Source organism: Cydia pomonella, chromosome 5 (assembly GCF_033807575.1).
Source record: "Cydia pomonella isolate Wapato2018A chromosome 5, ilCydPomo1, whole genome shotgun sequence".
In the NCBI taxonomy this organism is placed as follows: domain Eukaryota; kingdom Metazoa; phylum Arthropoda; class Insecta; order Lepidoptera; family Tortricidae; genus Cydia; species Cydia pomonella.
In genome coordinates, this window is record NC_084707.1 from 12,357,306 (window position 1) to 12,382,933 (window position 25,628).

Consider the following 25,628-nt stretch of genomic DNA (forward strand, 5'->3'; position numbering starts at 1 on the left):
CCTTAGCAGGATTCGAACCCGGGACCATCGGCTTCATAGGCAGGGTCACTACCCACGAGGCCAGACCGGTCGTCGTCTCATTTTATATATCAAGTCGGTGATACAAGCATAAGGCGTGCCTGATAGTATGCAGTCGCCGTAGCCTGTAACTCCAGGTATGTTACATGCGCGTTACTGACCCTTTGATAAACCTTTCCACTCCTTTTTTCACACGAACTCCACACGGGCGACAGTATGGTATACCCGAGAAAACAAGTTAAAAAACTTAGAGAATTCTTAAAACGTATCACTTGAATTGTATATTTGATTAATATAAGTATTTACAAATATTTAAGAACAATTTATATACTATTTGACCAAATAATAAATAAGAAATAATGTAATCATACTATACATAATAAAACTCATATTGATTATTGGTGATTTTTATTACATTATACATCCTATTTTTACATTGTCATTTTATTTATACTTGAAATCGGAAATTATTCAATGAGTAACTACTGGTGTTGAGTATGCCCAGTTATGGGGAATACTTCTAAGTAAAATTGTAGTTATATTCCAAGTAAAATTCCCAGTAGGACATGGAATTTGTAGTTATGTATTAGTATTTTTGTAAATTCCCACCTCAGAAATATTCCCAGTAAAGGTACATCACTAAATCAGAATAATATCTAAATTCCGATGTCAGTTTACGCTCCAATTGGCCTGTCTATATGTTTTTTTGTTTTTGTTTGAGGCGTGTATGCAATAAAGATTTATTGTTTTGTATACCTAATAGCAGAAAAAATGTCTTAAAGGTAACTTCACTAAACATTGCCGAAGAAAGCGTACTCCCATTTCAAAAGCCGGCATCTCACTTACAACCCTTCTGGTATTGCCATGGACACCCGGCTGACGGTAATCGCTTACCATCAGGCGATTAGTCTGCTCGTTTGCTTCCTATAACATTAAAAAATATCTACTTACAAAAAAAAGGGTTGAAGTAAATCCTGGGCATCATAATTTTATATTATATATAGTTTTTATATAACCTGCTAAGCATTAATTTTGAAAAAAACAAGTTTCAGAAAAAAGTTAAAACTGTAAGACTTGGTCCCATAAAAAGCTGAACCACCATAATTTACTCACAAAGTTATGTCTTGAAACAGGAAAAGTTATTCAACGAAGTGCCTAACTAAAAATATTTTTCGCCGATAGCACAGTGCCGGTGAGTCGAGGTTTTAAATTGGAAAAGCATATATTGAAGCTTAAGTTTTTTTCTTTCTGTTTAACTCACTATACTTTCCGCACTAATAAATTCTCTGAAGACGTTTTGGTTTGTTAAAAAAACTACGCAAGTCCGATTCGCGTCGCGACAAGAAATTCCGTAGCGAGCTGTTTACTTGTTCTTTGTATTTTATACTCTTTTACTGATGAAACTTGTGAGCGACCCAGTGTTTGTTTTGGCTATGCAACTCTTGTAGTTTTATTTACACCGAGCTTGATTTAAAGCACTATACTCGTATCGGTGCAAGACTTGAGTAGTAGCTTAATATATTGTAAGTTCGGTTGTAGGTAATACACAAGTTTTCCTATAGTGATTTTTAAAAAGAAAATCTGGTAATACTTTGAGACCAAGCTCGGTGCTGCCGGTCAAAAGTTGAGCAATGCAAACACTGTAGCTCAGAAAAACCAACACCCAGTTCGTGTTTTATTTCCGCGGAACCTTAAAAATAATACAAAACGTGTTCTCGTTTACTCCGAAAGTTCTGTAGAGTAGTTTCAGTCGCCGAACATTAATCTAGTTATAATCCAAAACACTGTTTTTTACCTCAGGAACTTCGATACTGTTACTGCTACTAAATCTGGTTATATATTATCGAGCAGCTTCTAGCTCATATATATGTACTTATAGAATCGAAATAAGGTTATATCCAGATTCATTTCTGTACGTTCACAAGGATTAATTTGAACGCTAATTCCTATAGGCTTGCTTACACATAGATAAGTGTTTAGTGCGAGTTTATTCATTTGCTTTTCTTGCGTAATATTTGGTTTTATTTAAATTTAAAAACAATGAATAGCTATTTACATACAATAACGATATACATATATGGATAGAGTCTGTTCGGAAAGAGAAGAGTCGTGGAATGTATAGGTATTGGGCCCCATACATTCTACGACTCTTATCTTTCCGCACAGACTATATACAGAGGATTACTGTAACTAGCTTAAATCTAAAATATAATCTAACGAGGCTCTTATATTTATAACGTTTCAAAATTTCGGCGCTTTCCGCCGCTGCGCCCGTTTTTCATTAGTCCGTTGGAGGTGGAACGGTGCCAGTGTGTCTACGCAAGTAGCATCCCACACTAACATCTGTCCCAAGCTCCAAGGAACCAAGGACACCCCATTAGGCCAGGCCTCTTTCCACCATCCCTGATAATGTCAGTCGGCTCAAGAAGAGCAAGCACATTGATGGTGGCAAGAGACCGACAGATTATGTCATTAAGCGACGCATGTCTTGAAAGGACCTACACTTTTTTTGACAAGATAAACCATGGTGTCCCAGTCGGTCCACGTCCGTGCCGCAAGAGCTTATGAAATAATTAAATAATAATATATAATAATAATTCAGCCTATATACGTCCCACTGCTGGGCACAGGCCTCCTCTCATGTGCGAGAGGGCTCGGGCTATAGTCCCCACGCTAGCCCAATGCGGATTGGGGACTTCACATACACCTTTGAATTTCTTCGCAGATGTATGCAGGTTTCCTCACGATGTTTTCCTTCACCGAAAAGCTAGTGGTAAATATCAAATGATATTTCGTACATAACCCGGAGGAAGAGGAGGTAAGGTTCAATCCGGAGGTCGCGGGTTCAAATCCTGGCTCGTACCAATGAGTTTTTCGGAACTTATATGAAATAATTTATGTATTTAAATTTTAAAATATTTTTTGTTGGTTTCTGCTCTTTTACTTTTACTAAAAATTATAGTTTCACTTTATTAATAGAACCAATTCATAGATGGAGTAAAAATAGATTTTATCAAAAAAATTACTTTCCAAGAAGTAAAGGAATATTGAGACCGTGCACGACTGTCACTCCACATAGCATCCGAAAATCCTAGGGTAAAACGCCAAATCACTACATCTTATAAACAAATCTGTGATAACCCGGGCACATTCTAGGGATTTGATATCGATAAAAAAAGATGTCGATATATATAATGTGCTCATTGAAAAATCTCGAAATAGTTTTGATAAAGAACTCCTTTTACAAAATAAATAATGTTAGTCTCAAAATGGTTTATGTACCTAATGATTTTTTTATAATAAAATGCAATAAATGAAGATGGAGTACTGTTTAAGAAATAATAAATAACGATATAAAATGATTAGAATAAAACATTTAGTGCCAATATGCAAACACTAACCTGGTTTAAAAATAAAATAAATTCTTCCAAATAACACATTTGTAGAATTTAAGAAGCAGTATACACAGCGATTTTGTATAAATTAAATTTATTTGTTTTGTAGACATTTAGATATTGACAGTCACATCGATATATTTAATTGAAGATAAAATATTTTGCTACGTCACTTTCGTATAAGTGCCCCGAGTTGTCCCAGGTTTGCTTATAAAACAACATACTAAAAAAAAACTACTCAACGGATTTTTCACTTATCAATAGAGCGATTCTTGAGGAAGTTTGAAGTGTTTAACTTGTTAAGGTTATGTGTAAATTAGTTGAGGCGATGTTTGCTAATTATGTCGCAATAAATCACGCTGTCTTAAATCGAAAACGCTGCCTAATCCGGTTGAGGTATAACAACACAATGTATAATGAGGCTGTCTCTCTTTCATCGGTATACAAAAAAGTCCGCGATGGTGTATGTCTATCTTTTAAAGATACCTTAGTATACTTAAGGGTATAAGGTATAAAAATTATCTTCTACAAAAAGATCACATCATAATTATGTGTAATTTGTACAGCTATTTACACAGCGGCGTAGCGTATATGTTTGCCGCCCGGGGCCGATCAGAAATTTTCCGCCCCAATTTACGACCAACATCACTTAGACAAGTCGTAAGTTCAGTCACAAAGATTTTTACTGATAAAAAAGTTATAGGTACAGTTTTTACAGTTTATTCTATTTAATTTTCGAAGGAAATGGTTTAAATTTATTATTTTACTTTATTAGGTACACTAAACAGATATCGTACAATATCATGAAAAACATACAATTGCATATGATGGCTTAAAAATTAGCACGAGATTCATAACAAGTGTACACAGCATGCTTTACAAGTAAGCGCAAATGTATAAAAAATCATGAAAAAAATACGCGGCCTCTTTAAGGTGATTTTGATCCCTATTTATAAATTTTTCTGTTTTACATGGTTGAATCGTACATAAAACAAATGTTGGGTCTTTAATCTTTCCTTAGATACTTAAATCATGTGTATTGGACATGTTTTACCAAACCTACTCGTTGAATGGCAGTCAAAAATAAGCATGTTACTGAAAAGTACCCTAAGTATGAAGGTATTAGCTGAAGTATAAACTTGTCGAAGAACTAAATGCTGGTGATAAAATAGCGTTATAATAAAGTAGGTTCATATAAATAAACAATTGTACCTATTTTATTTATGTGACACTGATTTTTAGTCCCTTTTGTGAAGTATATTTTTTCACAATCCAGCCGCGTATTCGCGTCTAACGACAATCCCAAAGTAAACAAGTAGTAAATAAAGTCGCGATCTAAATTTTAAAACAATTATAATACGTTTTGATCATATAAAACAAGCTTTCAAATCATGGCTAACTTTTATTATCAAAAACTTTGTATTACATATTATCAGTCAAAACCTTTGTGACATAAGTGACATAACATATGACCTGACTAGACAAAGTTGGGTAAAAGTGGTAAAATACAAAAATATGTTCAAAACCCAAAACTCGACTACTGAAAATCTGGCTCATAAAAGCATGAAAAAAGAAAAAAATCTCATCTGAAGTAATCACGGAGAAAATATTGCATATTTTACTTTTAAATAAAGAAATACAATTTAACATAATTTACTAATTTTTGAATACACTGTGGGAACGAGTAACCCGACAGACTTTAACCACGTATTGCTGACGTCATACGTTTTGATCAAATTCGACAAAAATGTGTGTGTATTTGCACACGACACGTTATTTATTTTTACATCTTGGTAAAAAAAAAACATTACAGCGAATGTAATTGTTATTTGCTTTACAAGGGGGCAACGTTGTTGTTAACCACTCGTACTAATATTGATACCCGAGCAAGCGAAAGATTCAAAAATTGAAGTTCGAGCGGTGGAATCGTGACCGTTGCGAGGGTTTCAGGGTTAAACAGACTTTGCCTCCGAGTAAACACAACATTTTTCACCACACCAAAGCGAGGAAAATACTAACTATGAAATTAAATACCAATAAAATCAAACCAAATCAAATTCAAATGAACGTAATAATACATTTATCATTGGAAATGATAATTTAAAAGTAAACAACACTAGGTAACAACTTACAATTTGCATCTGATTACTTTGCCTCACATGCATGTGGATAAAATTCAACTTTCTCCTTCGTTTTTGAACAATCAAGAGAGCCTTTACCCGTTGGTGTGGTGAAAAGTTTTTTTTATTATTTACTGATAATTTTTAAGGTAAATTATTATTTCAGATGAGAATGTTTTCTTGTTTCATACGTTTTAGAGCGCAATTTTCAGTAGTCTGCTTTTATATTTGAAAGTTTTTTATTTAATTAATTTTGGGGTTATAATTTCATAATCGATTATTTAAAATCATTTTACATTATTTTTGTGCCATGGTCCCTTCAGCACAGCAGCGCACGCAAAGCGCCCAATGCTTTTACATGAGAGCGCAAAAGGCGCCCGTTATTCCATCGCCCGCAGCGTGACAACATACGTCAGGCTAAGCCCGACTCTTTTAATATGAGGGCACCGAAGCCACCGGCATTTAATCGCGCGTATCGCACCACGTTCATTGGGCTACGCCCGACTATTTTTGCGAATGATGGCGCTTGCGCGCAGAGGGCACCGTGTTCAATTTGGTGTGATGTCATATAGGGTTATCGGTTATACAGGGGGCCTACCGCAAAAACCGAAATTCGCAAATTGCGGGTATCATTCTCTTTTACTCTCACTAAGACGTAATTAGAGTACAGAGAAAAATGCCCGCAATTGACGAACTTCGATTTTCGCGGTTGTAGCCCAGCGAACAATCGTGTATGCTCGGCGGTGTAAGCACTCCGGCAGCGATTGACCGCCGTGCGCTCCCGCGGTGCATTGGTTCGTTTCGTGGCACGATTTGAAAATATGGATTTCTTAATTTTATGTTTTTTATATACCGTATTTTGCCGCCCCCTCTCATGTGCCGCCCGGGGCTATGGCCCCCCTAGCCCCCCCCCTCGCTACGCCTCTGTATTTACACGGATACAGAAATACGGTAGTTATGTTAAGCATTAATTACAGTGAAATTTAATATCTTAGGAGAAATTATCTTTTCAGGGCGTTTTAAAAGTAGACTACATTTTATAGAATATGAGACTACTTAAAATTGTGTCAGTATACCTAATAGTAGTAGCGTTTGAAAGTTTATAATTTTTTTGAACTTGAATTATAGTAAGGTAAATAAGTGCCGCTTGGGACGTTGTTCCTTCGGTCAAACAAAGCTGATTTGGCCGAGCCACGAAATCGTATCGTGCCTACCGGGTTCCCCAGTTCCAATCTATGCTATATTTCTTCCTGCTAATGTATAATTTAAAAACACATCAACTTAATTCAGAAGGTCAGTCACACTACTGCAATACTCGGGACAATCGAAAGCTATTTGTACATGTATAGTGATGTTCGACTGATTTATAGAAGTTCTTCAAGTTTGCCTAGAGATATTACGCCTAAGATTATATTATCATCGTTAGTCAGCTACAAACGAGCATTCTCTGGAACGGATATTTGGATGATATTCCTTGATTTCAATAGCCTAGGCATAACAATTACCGCTGCTCTTTAGCAAGTACTTATACAAGAAGATAACATTTATTTTATAATACTCTAAGAAATATTAAAATCGTACGATTTTATTATTTCTTGAGTCAGATGAAATACCAAATTCTGTAAATGGTAGCGCGCGTGATGTTGTTCGAGTTCGGTGTAAAATATAAAGGTCCACACTGGGAGGCGCCGACAGGCACGTTCTCCTTATCTTTGCTCCCGAACACTCCCGCTGAATCAATATGACAAGCACTCACTTAGACCGGATTGCGAACGGACCTGAGACCAATTGGAATCAAAGTGTACGTCAATACAGTCCGAGATAACTGATACAAATATTATACTTGTACTTATTAGAAAATTACAATAAAAGCCTTCAGTAAAAAAGTTTGGTTTTCTACTCGTAGTAGGTATGAAATGGTAGGTAGGTAAAAAATATGCATGTAACTCCTCTGCATAGGCTACGGAGACTGCTTACCATCAGGCGGACCGTATGCTTGTTGCCACAGTATATAAAAAAGCAAGAAGTTTGTGAAAGATAGAAATCTATATATCGTTAACCATGTGATATAGTATATTATACTTGTGACAGATCTTATGACCTGAGGAAGTAGTTATAACTTTTAAATTAAACACAGAAGCTAACAACGTTAAAAACCACTTTTGCTCAAAACGCTAAATAGTTTTCATCATTTAGTATATATTTCTTAAAAGCGTTTTTCATAACTGTTTGTTTCATCAACGAGGGAGGCATATTAAATTTTTGCGTATTTAATTTTTTGGCAATCCAAAGCACCCTTTGGTACCTCTAATAATATTGCTGAAGAGAAAACTCTGGGATAAAATTTGCATTTCCGCGTCACTTTATTGATAGCAGTTTGTGCCATCCTTGGACTATCTGCTTCGCCTAAATCGAATGAACACAAAATTAGCATTTTATCCGATGTTATTAGTAGTCCCTTAAATGTGTCCCCCTACCTGTGCCCCCCTCCTGTCCAGAGTGAGTTCTCGGAATCGCTGATTGAATCGCGCCGATTATGACGTTAATCTGTTCAATGCAAATTGGACGAGCTAGTCATTTACATCCCTTTACCAGAATTCGGCTATAAAATATTCAAATAGGCAGATATCGAGGGGTATTTATTGTTTCGTTGAGCTGTCATCTGAGCCTTAGATTAACGTTACTATCCTGCCTATTTAGTCAAACGATTATAACGGGTGCTATTCTGTTTTATAGCGAATGTTCGCCGTAGATAGCCTCATTAAGTGTCACGTAACTGTAAAGGTAAATAAAATAAAATAAATAAATGGGTTTATAAAATTCAAAATTATATTGGAAATAATATTTTTTCCATTAACTTTTCTGTGTCGTGTGGCAGACTTATTACCGGGCTTACCATTTTATTTTTGTACTTCTAGTTTTTAACTTTTATGTCCTTTTGTGTTCTTGATTTAAAAGTTGGTTTACTTATACCAATACCAATTTCAATAAGAGGGGTAATGAGATAATTTGAGGCGGCTTATTTATCGGCTACACTGGGGGCTAGTAGTCGGCAAATATTGAACCCTTATGCCCAATAATTTTCATGCTTAATATTTTCATATATATGTATATTATAAACCTTAATTTGTTGTTTTAATGTAAAGTAAATCCAGCTTAATTAGCCTGGGTAGGTAGGGCTAGATAGGTAGGTACTTAGACCTGAGAGAACAGTTTATGAGAAATATTTTGCGTTGCCTTGGCATTAAGAAATAAACCGCCGCCGGCAAGAGCGCCGATGAGTTGAGTTTTCCTTCAAATGTAAGCGATTATTCATTCTATCAGCACGATTTGAAGTAACAAATCGCTGATGTCTGAAGTGGGTACACAAGTTAATGAGCGGATATTTGAGAACGTCTGAAAAGATTAAATGCTCGACGTTTTTCAACGGACAGGTATTAGGTTGCTCTTAGTCTATGAAGTAGATGCAATGATCTTAAGTAAGTGCCCGTTAGATGCCATCGATCTTCCAATTCTTATTGAAAATGGAATCGAGACTGTGCTGACTCGCGATAGAACTAGATAATCCCTTTCGTGAACAAGGAAGCTTCTTGGAAAAAGGCTACTTTTATAGGCTTTTGAAATATTAAAGCCTCTTTTCGCTATCAAAACGATATAACGTAAGTCTTTTGTTATTGGATCTTTAAGAAATACTATTACAATATTTAAAAAAAAACTGTTTAAAATTTGATATTATGTACAAGGCTTATATTACAAATACCTTTTTAAAAAACATACATACTAATTTTATAAACTTAAATCTAACATTATTCAGGCGACAAAATAGCGTGGCTCCGTTGAATTTTGAGTTGGATTCAACAGTTTAGCCCCGGCACCTCCGAAAAAACGACACACTTCATATATTTAAGTTTTTTACACTTTAGATGGAGTGTGACTATAAAGCTTTTGTTTGAAATTCTGCTCGTCAAACCCCTAGGCTATATATTATTCTAAAATTATACTACCATGCCCTGCATTTCATGCACAATCAGCGATAAAAGGTTGTACCAAAAATGAAATTTTTGCCAAAAAAATTGTTTCCATGTATTTAACAACCTCGGTCGTTGGCCTGACTCTCTACTCGTAATTTCCACCAATGGATAGCTTACCAGGCAAGCGATAATAGCCTATTATTATTTTAATTCAATATGTAGATGAAACATAATTATATAAGAACGCATTACTATTTGTCATTAATTCATTATAAAAAGTACACACACGCATGCATCGAAATGACCCACGTTGTCCACGTTGACCCACGTGCAATACGTGCATGTATGCAAACAAAATGACCCACATTATACTCCAATTTCATTGATTTTATTGTAGATATTTATGTAAGTATATCATACAAAGTATATGTTTAAGTTTATGATTTCATTTTATTATATTAATAAGTATTTAATTTGTAAATAGTAAGTAGTGATATCTAATTCTCAAGTACAAAGCCTGCACCTAACAAAAGTATCTTTTTGACCCAGTGGTTGACTGGTAGAGAATGCCTTAAGGCATTAAGTCCACCATTTGTACTTAATATTTTATGTGCAATAAAGTATAAATAAATAAATAAGGAATCATTGATGCTATTATAAGCTATGTCTCTACTACTAGTTGCCCCAATAATGTCTGTTATGATCTTAATATATTTGGAAAAATATTTTAACTACTTAGGTACTTGAAAATAAATAGGTAAGTATGTAATACCTAATACATATTTGCTATCATCTTCTGTTTATTTTCCAGTACTATAATAGTGGACGCAATCATCCTCTATTCGTTGTTGGTTTACTCGAAATTGACACCAAACTTAATGCAAAACATGTGATTTTAACTGAGATTGTATGAGAGCACAAACCACCTCAACTACTAGACGGAGTACTACACACTAAGGACAATCGAGGTCAGCACACATAAGCACTCCCGTATCTACATATTGACTATGGGAGCGCGACCACTTATTTCAGTTGCGCCTACAATTACGACAAGTATTCACGTACTAATCAATCAATCATTGATTATACAAAATATTAACAAAAAAAGCTTTAGATGTGTACGTGCGCTACTATAGCATACAATGGTGTAGCAACTCGGTTGTGCTGATCGAATCTTAGCATTTTGCAAGTAAATTTGCAACAATATGTCATGACCACGTGCTCTTTGTAAACGCTTAATAATGTGATGGCTATTTAGACTGTGCATGTGACAAACCCCCCGCCTTTTCACTCCCACCACACCAAATATCAAGGGGGCTTCCCTAACTAAAACAACACTATGCAATTCATTTACACGAAAATGATGAGCATAACATGATTTTTCTGACTGAAATTTTGTGGGGCATCATTTTTTTATTACTATTTGATGTGCTCTCCTTAAATCAATCTGTGAGACAAAACGATAACAACCAACTCTGCAAACGGAAATTCCATCATCATTATTTACCACAAATCGCTCTATTTCACATGACAACCTACCATGATACCTACAGACGCCACTATGAGAGGTTTCGTTGCTCTATAAAATTGTTTACTTTTTTCCGGGGCTCTCTCTCGTCTAAAAGCTATAAGGTAGGTACTTCAAAATTAACTGACGATATAAACTAATGGAATTAAAGACTTAATGCAAACGTACGCTTTCAATATCATTTGAAGATTTAGAATTTCAAACTTCCTGTACGTTTGGAGTAATGCAGTGCAGGGAGTTAGGCTAAGTGAGTAAAAGAGTAAAAGTCTAAAGTCAATGTTTGCAGTCGTGATTTCTCCCCTCGACCGTCGGTGACGGGCATTCGCCTCGCCCTCGACGTTGCGCAAAAATGTGCATTCCAGTTTTCTGCTTTAAAGAAAATGTAAGTAGCGTCCTTAATGCACTTTATTGGCCGTATTAATTTGTTGTTGTTTGCGCGCATATCGCTCGCAAAGTTAAATGCTGTTAAATGTTTATCGATGCTCCTGGCTCTTCTGAAGTATACTTACACTCAATTATAGAGATTCACGGTAAGGTTATAATATTTATGCACATTTTAGAAAAACATATTAGCTTATAAGAACACAAATAACAGATAAGTAGGCCAACAACCAGTTGTGCGTGTCGACAATAACCAGATATACAAGTAACTGGATCACATATTGTTTTCCGACATTTAGTCGATGTCTTCTTCTTCATTTTGATATGATTTAATAAATTCGGAATGTTTATGTGAACGCTTTTATTTATTTATTGAAATATTCACGTTTTTTACACAATTGATCATACCTTTTATCTTTATCACGTCGGAGAGAATTTTCAAGCTTATATTAATTTGTAAATCAAACAAAACCTGCTCCATATTTGATTCCTTTAGAGAATTATTTGAAAATCTCATGTGCAATTGCATTGCGGGGCTCTAAAGAGTGATGAGGAATAAAGCATGTCATTTGCCGGCCGCCCGAGGAAAATCGTTAGAGCAAATGTTGACATCCGACTTCACTCGCATTGAGCCGCTGTAAGGCGGGCTTGTTAAGTGACAACTGCATTTTTTATAACCCAGAATAAAGGTGGTTATGTAGGATTAAGTTGGATTAACCTATTAACTTTTCTAAAGAACGCAAAACACTCCATTCAAGCGGTAAATTTCCGTACTGTTATTATTTGGTAGTGATTTGTTTTGATCCAGTCGCTTAAAATGGCGTAAGTGTTAAAGGACTTAAGCTGTTCAGTGGTTATTGACATACCTGTTGCAAGGCAATATTGTTAGCGCGATGGACGCAGTGATTTCAGAGTCTTCTAGGCGTTCCCTAGTCCCCGAGCCATTGAAAAAACGGGTTGTGAATTGTGGCGCGACCCAAAGGATATCTAAAGCGGATAGGCTGTGGCAATTTAGCAGGACAACAAGAATGATGTGGACTAAGGCAGTAAGATGGTCTCCGGTTCCTACTACCCTGGCACATGTACATATAGTAATTTTATTAAAAAAACAAATAGACAAAAACATGATCAGTAATCACAACCAGGACTTTTATACAAGTTTCTTAATAATCGAATTTAAACTGTCGTGAGTCAAACGCACATTAAGCTAATGTTAATATGACTTAAAATATTTACCCATTGCGCATTTATTCGAACGTGACTAAAGCAATTATTCTTAAGGTACTCTTTTTCTTTACCCTTTAGATCTTACGTTTGCAACTTGCATTTAAACATTCTAGTTAAAATGTTCATTTAATATACAGTAGTAATTATCAGTTGCGTAATCAGTGACAGTATCGGGTCAGTGTAACGTGACCCATCCCGTATGCATTATTTTGATCAAACCTGTTTTATAATTGCTGTGATTTTCACAACGATCAATTTGCATAGTAATTAGGACGCTATCCTGAAATTGCGGTGATTTTCATAAAGCAAATGTATACCAGTTTAATTTTATTGTGAAAAGGGATAATAGGATTTTTATCAAAATAATGTTCCTTACCCCTTTTTTCACAATTTACGGGAACGCATTGGTCTCTGGATAGTCGTACAAAGGTAGCGAGGATTGCTATATATTGTTGAAATGCCTTCGAAGTGCCTACAAGATTACGGACACAAATAATGGACAAAGGAAGCAAAATGTACTCGTACCTACTTAATAAACGATCCAGGCAGTACCCGTAAAATTTATATATTACAATAAACATAAAAGATATACCATACGTTTCAATCAATAACAACATTTTACAGTTCTAAAAAGTAAATTCTACAACTCACATACATTACCAGTAGAAAACGAGGTTTGCGGTGTAAAGTACCTACCCGGGTGGATTAGTGTAAAATATACGGTCATGGCAAAGCATACACTGCACCCTGCAAAATGTTCATCTCTGCTCTCCCATTACCAATTCATGCTTCAGAACGCTCGAGTCCACTGCATTTTACCTATCAACCTCCACCGCTTTTAACACGCGCTGGTTATTCTAAAAAGTTTCCGAATAAAGTAAGAACGTAGTGCTTTTACTGATCTTACTTATCTGGCATAACTGAATTTCATTTAATTTTTAAAAGTTAATAAATTTATTGTGATCGATAAAATTTGTCTTGATGTTCAGAGATCTGTCGGTTAGTGTATTACTTCAGTTTTTCAGTTTTCTTACGGAGAAGTCATGAAGACCCAGTGCCTATAGGACGCCCACTATCTACATCAGAAATGCATCGCATCTGTAATTCTAGAATACTATAATAATATTGTCTAACTCCGAAAACGTTCTGTGTGACTTTCTATGGGTTTGCCTTCACAAAGTTTTGACTTACGACTACACAGTACTAGTATAATGGCATAAAATAAGAAGACAATTGAAAATATATTTCGTTGCACAGTGTAATTCAACAAGTAGGTAACCAACACGCGATTCTCAAATAAAGCTAGGAAGATATCAACAACAAACGTCTACTCCGGCATGCGATAAAAGACCCGCGTGTGCTATTAGGAATGGAAATAACAAATGTGTGTCCAATTTTTTCTGCACCTTATGAGTAGGTAGTCCTACATGTAGGTCAGAGTGAAATAAGTACAGATATTTTTTTTCTTTAGGGCCTACCGGCGGGCAGCATATTGTTTTAGTATAAGTTTAGAATCAGACCTAGCTAAGATGGCAGCGATTTTGATAGCCCAGACTTTGAAAGTGTTAAGTAAATGTTATAATAACATAGAAGTTTGACGTTTAAAACAACACTTGCCCTGTATGTGCTATCAAAATTGCTGCCAACTTAGCTTGGTCTGACTCTAATCACAGAGGTAATTCAACTTTCTAGTTCGATAATCGGGTTCATTATGGATATATTATTCCCTTAAATAAAAGATTTAAGTCTGATTGTACCAACAAAATTTAGTTTATTTAAAAAAATACTTTTCTGAATATGTGTTTGAAAAATTGTTTTCCACTTCCAGGTATAGAAAAATATTATACACCCTTTTTTATTAAAGTACCTATATGCATATAGTACACCCTATATTCCTTTTTATTATGCCTCGCCGTTGACACACAACAAAGGAATAACATGCAAGCAACGACAAGATGTTCTAAAAATACTTTAGCAATCTACCTGTTCACCTGGGCTGGCCATTCCAACCTCGCCATAAAGAAGAGTAGACGGGAAGCACCGGGAAGGGTTTATCGTTCCTGAGGGAGCGCCCGCTCGCCCGACACTATATCATTGCCACCTCTATCTATGTGCACTACACACTACACGCTACACAAAGTTTGTGGAAAACTTAAATGAATTACGAAAAAGATACAGGTTGCGGTGTCAAAATATTTAGAACCTGTAATCATGCCATTTGGAAAATGAGATAATACTATAAGACGTCAATATTACCATTTGTCACATTAGAAAACTGCAAGGCTTTAATACCTATACTAATAGTAAACAAGACGCTAGCCTTGACTTAACATAAAAAACACAATACAAAAGTAAGATTTTTATTAATAGAATAATTTTAATAATTATGAATAGATCGGTATGAATATAGCCTACATTTTTGGGCGCTATAGTAAAATATGATTCGGGAATGTATTGTCAATAAGCGTGTGTTAAGCCAGAATACACGATCTGGTTGATGGCTCATATAAAATTTGTAGTGAAGTTTTTATATTCAAGTACATTTGTTTCAGTAAATCCACAAATATCCAAAACCATAACTGTTCTGACATTTTATAATTGAAGTCAAAGAAAGTTTAAAGTCACAAATTCTTGCATGGATGATTTTAGAATGATGAAAATCAGTTAAAATACATATGTTCTCTGACAATTATAAAATAACCTTTTGCAGATTACATTAAAATTGCCCACAAAAAAACTGTTTGAGTCGAGCCATATATATGCAATTCCACACACTAAGTTTTTTACCTAAAAACCGAATACGCATTTAAAATACACTGGTAATGTGAATAGGACAAATCCTAACGTAATCAATAAAAAAAGCGTACTAAACATGGCGATTCAATATTTACTGAAGTTCAAACAATTACGGTTAAAATATCAATCAACAGTTAAAAATGAAAGATTACTAATCTTGTGTGTATTCATACCTTTATAGTGGTATCGACGCTTTGTGGTTTTCATTACGAATGCCAATAACAACCCAAATAATACGAGTATGAAAGTGTTACTGTTATTTACATAATTTAATGATACACAATAGCGCTAATTAAATACCGCTCTTTATGAATAATATAGTATAAATTGGATCAGTAATAAATAATATGCCGAATTTAATAAAATTATATTATTAAAATTAACTATCAGACATAAAAAACATTGTCATGAGTTAATTTTATAATCAAATTACATATAATAGTGGTAGTAGTAACAGACTAATTGCAAATTAAAAAAAAAAAACAATAAATGTGTACGAAGGCAAGCTTTGAAGGATTTCTTGTAGCCAACCTTAAGCAACTTAATATTATTACAAACTTGAAACCATAAATCTAGATATTTTTGCACACTACTATTCCTTACCTTGGTAATGACATATTGTTCACTTCTATTTTCAGTACATTTATCAAAAACGTGAACTGATTAAAAACGTCCCTAGAGTAAAACAATTGCAAAAAATAAAGTCAAGAAGTTCACGCCTTAATTGGAAATATATTTAATCTGGTCTCTTGCATAAAATGCATTTAATAAGGGCTTGTCTTCACGTAAGGCTCCTGAGAAAAGTATTAAAATATTATAACATTATTTTTATGATTATAAATTCAGTTTTATGCGGATTGGGAAATCGGACTTTAAAAATTTTCTCTTAACGATATATTTATATTCATCTCTCCTGCACTTATACCACAAAATAACAAACGTTTTGTACATTATAGGAAACATTCATTTAGTTTAGGCAGATGACTTTCCCTAGTAACTGCAATAAAAAAAAAAAAACACGAACGTACATCAAAAATACAACTTGAAAATTTGTAACAGTTTTTGCACAAAGGCTAAAAATACGAAAATTACTTATAAAAAAACTCAATCGAACACATCCCTTACTTTTTTTATTGTAATAACTTACTAAAAATAGAATGTAATAATATGATATCCACGATCTAGAGCACGCACAGCCATCTCACTTATGCTTACGCTCAGTGAGGGAGAAAGAGAAGAACCTGTACCCACGGAGCCTTAAGACAAAATCGAATAAGCATCCAGGCCACCTGTAGTTGTGCCGTTTTATAAGGCTACCGCACACATCTACGCCGTAGCACGTAGCAAACAAGTCAGGCGCACAGAGAAAAAAAAATCTTAGGCCAAGAATAAGTACTTATGGCCCGATTAGAACTTTGAGATACGTCAAATATTTTGTATAGTATCTTTAGGAATTTTTTGACGTATCTTAAAGCTCGATTAGGGTCTTTTTGAAATTCCTTTGTAGCGGCATCTACAATTAACGGTTGCTGGAGGCTTATTATTTTGATACTACTTTGAATTCATGTCATCAAGCATCTCACGCGCACGAATAAGTGCGAGCGAGATGCCTTATGAGACGGGAAGATTATGATAATCAATCATCGTTAGCGGCTTAAATTGCAATCCGCAACTTGGCGCAGCAATGCAAAACAATGTCGTATCAAAATAAAATAGCAACCATATCAAATTGTAAAATTGAATAGGACTTCTGACATTAATGCTAATGTGTGTAATACTCCCAACTAGACACTGTAATTTTTTTTTTTTCATTTCATAACGTATACAATTTATATTTGACTATTTTGCCTACAACGAGTTTGATCGGACTAGGTTACCCTTGGTAACCCGAGGTGACAAGTTAACCGCCCCAAGCCTTGTTCGTGGTTTCTAGTACTTCCACTTAGCGGAACTAATTTAAAGTCAAACGCGTCGGTGCCGTGCTCTTTTGTTAAACTTAGATGTCAATAATAAAGTATTATATAGCAGCTTCCAATTCGTATGCCTTAAATAAATCATAATTTAATAAATTTTTAAGTTAAGACTTGATTACGATTTTAAATTCAGATAAATTTTCTTTACAAATTGAATCCAGATTGCATGCCCTAGAAAATTGCAGCTTTATGTAAAAAGTGTAGTTTTGCATATTTTGGGCATAAATTGACCACAGTCAATATCAACTTCGAATGTATTTACAACTTGTTAGAAACCAGCATATAAATATGCTTGGTTATTTTCATTTCACCCGTGGCTTCTGTTGTACAGATTTTTAACAGTTGTACCTATACATAATAGTTTTTTTTTTATTATGTTGATATTTCGTTAATATGGAAAATATTATTACACAATTTATTTCGTTACGTTTAGTTACGTATTACGTTTGAGATTTTTGATTTATTGATTCCAGTTAGGAGCGGACAAGTTGTATACAAACTTTTTAAAGGCTTATTTATTTATTAATTTGAGGAGTACCAACAGCTACACAAATATTATACAGACTTAGGTAGCAATATAAAGCCAATTACTACAGGTACTATAACAAACAAAAAATCGGCTATTATTAATTATTTTCGAATAGCTCTACTAGCGGTCGGTAAAATGAGTATATGTAATCTGACTACCAGTACCCCTAGTGTAAATATTTTAGACAGCGAAACGTTACGTACGCGTTTGCGTTAAGTGTCATTTTGTATGAGATTTTTGACTTTCCAAAACGTCCCGCTTGGCACGCTGTTCAAAAACCCATACAAAATGTGACTTAACGCAAACGCGTACGTCACGTTTCGCTATCGACTAAATTTACACTAGGGGCACTGGTTAGCATATAGTACCAAAGTAACGTTTCGCGGGACAAGTTACCTCTCCTTATCAAAATAGAGAAACAAATTGCATTCACTGCCGGACCAAAAAGGGCCTTGTAATCGAAAATTCGTTTTAAATAAACAATGCCACAACACATACAAAGCAGGTACACAATGGCATACAAAGCAGGTACTCGGATACATGTGTATCCACGCCTTAGTTACTGGAGAGCGCGCCGCAAGCCCGAGACTTTACTGCGCCCCTGGGATCGAGGAAACACCTGAACTAAGCACATTGATTCTATGCACCGAGCTCATTGTACGGAAACGGTATGGGGCGTGAGTATTACTGCTTCGAAATAATTATCGTCACCACATAGTGAATTCATATGAGTACAAACAAAGGTTAATAAACTCGCGCGCCGTGTATGGGCACAAGATAAAATGAAAAATGTACCTACATATAGATTACTCTTCATCATAAGTAAGGATTTTTTAAATTTATAAAGTTAGCTTTATCGATTCAAGAAATAAGAAAGCGGGACATTTATTCTGAAAACCGGACTTACTTTGGTAAAGAAAAACAAAGGCCAAAGCATAAAAAAACTCTTTATATAAATAATTGAAATCGCTTAAGCATCATTCCTCTGTCTGACAAACAATTCGTACATAGTTTACTTATTTGGAAGATTCTCACGAAACGTCCCTTAACGTGGCGAATTCCTAACATTGTACTAATTTATCCTAACTTCACAAACAATGACGTTCATTCTATCCAGTGTAAATAATGTCATATTAATAAAAATAGTTTGCATTGACAGTATTAAAAAGAAACAGATATTACAGATACAGTAATCTTCTCAATTTATCTCAATTTGAGTCATTCCAAATGTACTTTCTAAATTGCCCCTGGTAACAAACGCTACAACATATTTATACGTATAAACACTACACGGTTTCAAATAAGTATGTGGAAGGTGGTTACTTGCAAAGGATCGGGGCGCTACCCGAGGGTGAAGCTGAGAAAACTTTTGGGACCTTATTTATTGTTATTGCCTCATTAAGGTACCTACTTAAAAGCGATAACTACAAATTGCAAATAAATAAACTTCCTCTTCGGGGTAAATCTCGCGCCTCGTATTTATTTTTAATGCAGGCGGAAATAAACTTAGCGTTAACTGTCTGTATTTTTTACGATACCAACTTTGATTAATCTAGTCATTAAGATAATAAAACTTTTAAAATAGTATATTATTTAAGTTTGCAAGAACTTTACATTAATTTAGATATAGCCTTGTCCAGTCAGCAGAACTTCGGCAAAATACCGACGTTTGATTTCGCTAAAACATCCGCAACATTCAGAGCAAACTGCGCGTAAACTCAAAGCTGGAACGCAGATATTTTGGACTTATTGAGCGCAAATTTTGAAGACCGCAACCCTTTGAATAGTCAATGTCGCGTACCCTTATCTCGCCACAGAAAGGCGACACCACATTACCGGTATTATGCCACTATTCCACGTTCACTCTGCCTTTCCCAATATACATTCTCACGTTCGGCATTAGAGTCGTAAATCGCGTGCATACTGTTTCTAGTACGGATATTTTCAAAGTGCAATTTATATTGTATTGGAATTTAAGCGGCACGTTTATCCTTACGAAATATTTTGTGTCGGACCAGTACCAGTAGCGTCTCGCGGAGTCGCGGCTTGACTCGTCGCCTGCCCCTGCAAAAATATAACATGTTACTCTTCTTCTTCTTCTTCCTCGCGTTGTCCCGGCATTTTGCCACGGCTCATGGGAGCCTGGGGTCCGCTTGACAACTAATCCCAAGATGTGGCGTAGGCACTAGTTTTTACGAAAGCGACTGCCATCTGACCTTCCAACCCAGAGGATAAACTAGGCCTTGTTGGGATTAGTCCGGTTTCCTCACGATGTTTTCCTTCACCGAAAAGCGACTGGTAAATATCAAATGATATTTCGTACATAAATTCCGAAAAACTTATTGGTACGAGCCGGGGTTTGAACCCGCGACCTCCGGATTGCAAAAAAATATAACATGTTACTAACAGTCGGTATCTGCAAAGCTCATATTATATTCGTATTGTTAAACTAGAATAGAAACATGCTCGCGTCATCATGCTCATTAATATATATTTTGAGGTAAACCTTGATGACAAAGAATATGGGATGAAGACAGTCTATAGAATAATAAAACACAACTTTTCTCGCCTTTGTGGGATCTTAATTTTTTGTCAACATTATTGACTGAGTGTCAGCGAAGGTCTCCGTTTCAGCTTGGGCAAAAATCCTCTTTCCTCTAATTTTGCAAGTTCGGTAGTTAGACAGAATTGTTCGGCCGTTTTTTTTTTTTTTTTTTTTTGAATATATTAAATAAGGGCGGAAATTTGTATTAAGGATTTAAGCGCCAGGCTATTGGCACTTACGACTATTGTGAGTGCGCTTTGTGAGTGTCAACGAAGTATTTTTTATTTTTATCTGCAGCTTACACAGTCACTATAGGTAATCGAAGGCGCAGCTGATAAAAACACGGCTTTGCGTGAACAAATAAATTCCTTTGGCAGGATTGTTCCTTGGGACCCAAGGATGGATTTAAGCCACCAAGATTTTTGATGTAAAGCTTAAGAGCGGGCGGGGTCTCAACTTTCTCTTGATATCTATATCATTTAAGCTGCTAGGCCAAGTTTGGTATCGTTTAAACCAATTTAGTTAAAAAGTATAAAGATATTTTAATCCCGGGGAAGAACATAGGATAGTTTTTATCCCATTTTTTCCTTAAAAGTTTAGATTTAGTTGAAAATAATACCAAACTTGACTTAGAACCTAAATTTAAACAATTATTAACATCAGACGTCGCCGACGCTGAACCACCCACCTGCATAAAAATCTGGGTGGCTTCACTTCTTAAATACATCTTAGGAACACAAAGATGAATTCTGCCGAAGGATTTTTTGTTCAGAGAACGCTGTATTTCGACCCTGCTATTGGCTTGTGCACCTAATTTAATTATTTGAAAATATTATATTACCCGTCATTGTTTTCTTATCAAACGTACGTAAACGTTCGTACATTTCCTGAAAATTCGATAACACTCATGCTATCCTTTACAAACGTGTCAGAGGTGTGAAAAGAGCAAGTCTAATCGCACGGCGCGGCCGGTATCGAATGATTTGTAATAAGGGGCGCGAGGTGATATCGCAACGTATGCCGAGCCGCCTATTTAGCACACCCGTGGGACGCCCGCTCCTGTATCATTGCCGGTACGTCGCCGAGCGGCTATAATTATGTACAATATCCACATGACTGTCAGATGTACATAGCGGGGATGTTTGCCGTTGCAAACATTTACATGACTGTCATTGTTTTGCTATGTAAAGCCGTGGGTACGATCTGAACAATGATAACCGCTTGTTTACTATATTGCTACAAGCAGATCTGGATAAAGCAAATTTGTTCGTGTCTTACATATTCCGAGTCAAGTTACTAAACAAAAGCTTCTAGTAAAGTCAACCATCAAATGTTGACCCGCGCTCGTGCCTCCGGGTGAACCGAGTGGGTTAGCTGATGCGGATCAGATGATGCGGGCGGGCCCTGTATTTATTTACATGTAATTAGGTCGGTGTCAGTGATCGACGGCAGCGGCGGACGTCCGCTTGGAGGCAAACAATCCATTACAACGCTGTCAAACCAGTGTGGCTAACGCGCCCGCCAGCCCATGCATATAGAACTCCAATATGGTCGAGTAAACACAGGAATTCAGACCAGTTTGGTATACCTCTACTGTCAATATTGACCACTACTCGTTTTTGACATAACTCCCCCAGATAGCAACTGTGCGCTATGTTTACGCAATACAGGTGTGCTATGTTTACGGCCATATGATTCAATGCATGTAAAGCAGTAACATTACCTTTTATTTGATAGAAAATAACAAAGCAGATCGAAGAGCAGGTAATCCATTCAATGCATCACTATGCAACTCGCACTCTTATCTTACCACGTATAGCCCCGCCAATCCGTTACCAATATTTAGGTAAAATACAAATATTTTTCTGAATAGGTAAGTATATACCCTATTCCGATAGCTTTGAGTCGACATTGCAGATGTTTGCTCTAAAGTTTACAACGTTTTTACAGTGGATAATCCACATGATATTGGAAGACTCGCCGATGCATTGCTCTGGGCTGCACGAAATTTTCTATAAGGATAAAAGCAAACAAGATAGCCATCGGACCAATATGTTACGAGGCTGAGACCATAGATGTAAGCGCTCATTTACTCGTGCACCCATTACGTTGCTAAGCGTCGTCGAAATTTGCTGATGGGAAATTATTTTTTAATTTCAAGCATATCGCCTGATAAAACTGACACATAACCTCCGGTTTTCATAGTAAATATTTGTACGATTTTGTTTTTATGGGCACATAATTTGGGTTGAATGTAGCGAGGTTTATTGTAGGCGTAACTGCGTAACTTTTTTGGCGTGTAATAGGCGGAGCGGCGACAATACGGCGGTCGGCAGAGAACGTTAAAATGTTTCCGTTTTTGGCGTACTCTCAAGTTAGTTAATGCTTCCAAAACAACGCTGTGAACACTGGGGTACCTATTGTGGCATGAAGTTTGGAAGCGACTTGCATGCGCCACTGCCACTGCAAGCTGCTAATAATATTGTTCTAAACTTGTTGCGATCCGCATAACTTAACGGGCGAATTGTGAAAAGGTCAGGTCTTGCCAGCATGTCGCCAAACTGCATTATGTTTCTCACATCACACTAGTCAATTTTTATAAATATATAAACATATGCCCAAATGAAATATTGTTGAACTATGAACATTCATATAACTTTTTGGCAATTAATTGAGTATCATTTATGTGCCTAGCAAAATTAATTGTCATATTTTCTTTTAACATGTAACTTATATCGATAAGCAATTATAAACTAAATAAAGTAAAAAATAATAATAATATGAATATCTACTTCGTAGATCACTATGTCTATCTCTTATTTCAAGATCATTAAATACTTGAAAATGTGGTTAGTTAGTACTTTTATGATGTCAGAGGTAAATAAATAAGTAGTGTTTATTGTGGTAGCGGCCGTGCGCGGTGTGCCCGGGAAACAAATTGTTTTAATCTAAGCCGCGACGCGACAGTTGCCCGTTTTGTCTTCAAATTCTGCAAGCAATTAAATCGCTTGGGTTTATATTACGAGGATACTTAATATAAACTGGAATCTCGCGATTCCAATTAAAGCAAAAATATTATAAATGTCCGTGTTTATAATATTTTTTGCTTTCATTGGAATTTACATTTTTAATATTATTCGATACGTAATTAACTTATCAAAAGTAAGAGAACATAGAATTGGATTTACAAACTGAACGATACGTACTCGAAGCCGAGGTATAAGACAGTTAGTTAGTTCACATTTTTACAAACCTTTGAGAAGCTGTATCTTATGAACTATTCGGCTTACTAAGAAACAATTATAGTCAATTCATTGCAAATTTCTTCTTCTTAAAAGTGTGCATATTTAGTGACTTTTACCGTAACTCCAGATTTTGGTGGGAAAAAATACAACAACTGAAAAAAGGCTTTTGAGGTCGAAAACTTGTATTTGTTAATACCATTTCATCACTACCAACTTATAAAAAAACAGAACTGCCTCATTTGATGTCAGGTAAAATGTACCAATTCCATGGGCTATACGTATTTTCTTGTCTCTATTTTTTAATCGGTTAATACTTAATCGAATAGCATATTCCAAACGGGACAAGCCTAAAACGGAACGCTTTCTCAAAGCGCGCAACACCGAAGCTCGAGTGTTGCTATACTCTCTTCTCAACGATCTCAAATTCGAAACGCGCTGTATCTGCTCGCTCCGTCGAAAGCTTGAGCTTTTAAACCCAAAATCAAAACCTCTCAGTGTTCAGCACAAATAGAAGTCGTCTACCGACGCCAGCCTATGAGATTTTTACATTTCATCATCGAAGGAATCACGACCAGGGGCCCCTGAGGAAGCTGCATACCACATCACAGGTGAGTCCCCACGGTCTATGCTAGTCAATTACCCAACAGAAATAAAAGTTAAAATTTAATAAAAACACCATGTTTTACGTATTTTATTATAGGTACTATCAAAACGATGAATTTACAAAAATTACGCAATTGTTACGCAAAGTAAATTCTTTTAACGATCTCTACTATAGTTGACAATAGTTATTTGTACAACAAGAGAGCAAAGTTTGATATTTCTTCGAGTGCTTGTTTTGAGTCCCGTGCAAGCGAAAGATTCTATAATAGATTCACGAGCGTAGCGAGTGAATCTAATTTAGAATTTTGAGCGCAGTAAGGGACTCAAAAGCGCACGAGATGTAAATAACTTTGATCTCGTGTAGTACACAAAAATTTTCACGTCAGTCAGCCATCAAAAAATACAACCTGAAAATATACAATCCAGACGGACGGATCACTATTTCACTCATGTTTTCTGAAGGTATTCTAACAATTAACTTTAATTACCGCAATAAAACAAAACGAAGGAAATTTCAATAAAATAATACGAAAATAATGAATTAACGAACATCAATTGACAGTTCAATCGACAATTTTTTTTTGTAAAAAAAACTTTGTAGGATCTGGTCCGAATTGCGGATACTACTATTTGTCAACTATAGTAGAGATCGTTAAAAGTAGTTAAGTAGAATTATTTACTACGTAACAATTGCGTAAATTTGTATAAGTTCATTGTTTTGATTGTATAATAAATTACGTAAAATATGGTGATTTTATTAATATTTAAACTTTTATTTCATTAATTAATTATTATGAATGAAGACTCGTAGGGTGTTTTGGAACGATGCGGTCTGACTTATTTCGGGGGTCTATTATAAACCGTCAATATACCGTTGAATTACGTATGCACTTTTTTTGTCTCTTTCTTTTTGCTAATGACGTGAAAGGGATAAAGACAATAGAATCCAAATATTTCGAACTTGTATTAGGCCCCGCACGTTGAAATGACATTCGAATCTCAAGGTCACTTGAATGTTATTTTGTCTCACTCGGTGAGCAAAATGCGATTTTGCTCACTGTTTTTAAGCAGCAAATTACCCTTGTTCTATCTGCTGACGTGAAAATAGATTTATCCGCAATTCGGACCGTATCTTACAAAGTTTTTTTTGACAAAAAAGTTGTCGATTGAAATGTCAATTGATGTTCGTTATTTAATTATTTCCGTTTTATTTTATTGCGGTGATTAAACTTAATTGTTAGAATACCTTAAGAAAACATGAGTGAAATAGTGATGAAGACGGATTACATTTTTGCAG

At 35.6% G+C, this 25,628-nt stretch overlaps 1 long non-coding RNA gene across 2 annotated transcripts in view; it reads left to right on the top strand.

Moving 5' to 3' along the window:
* LOC133517730 (uncharacterized) overlaps positions 1–25,628 on the top strand; it is a 63,040-nt gene that overhangs the window by 20,358 nt on the left and 17,054 nt on the right. The gene's annotated exons all lie outside the window — the stretch shown is intronic.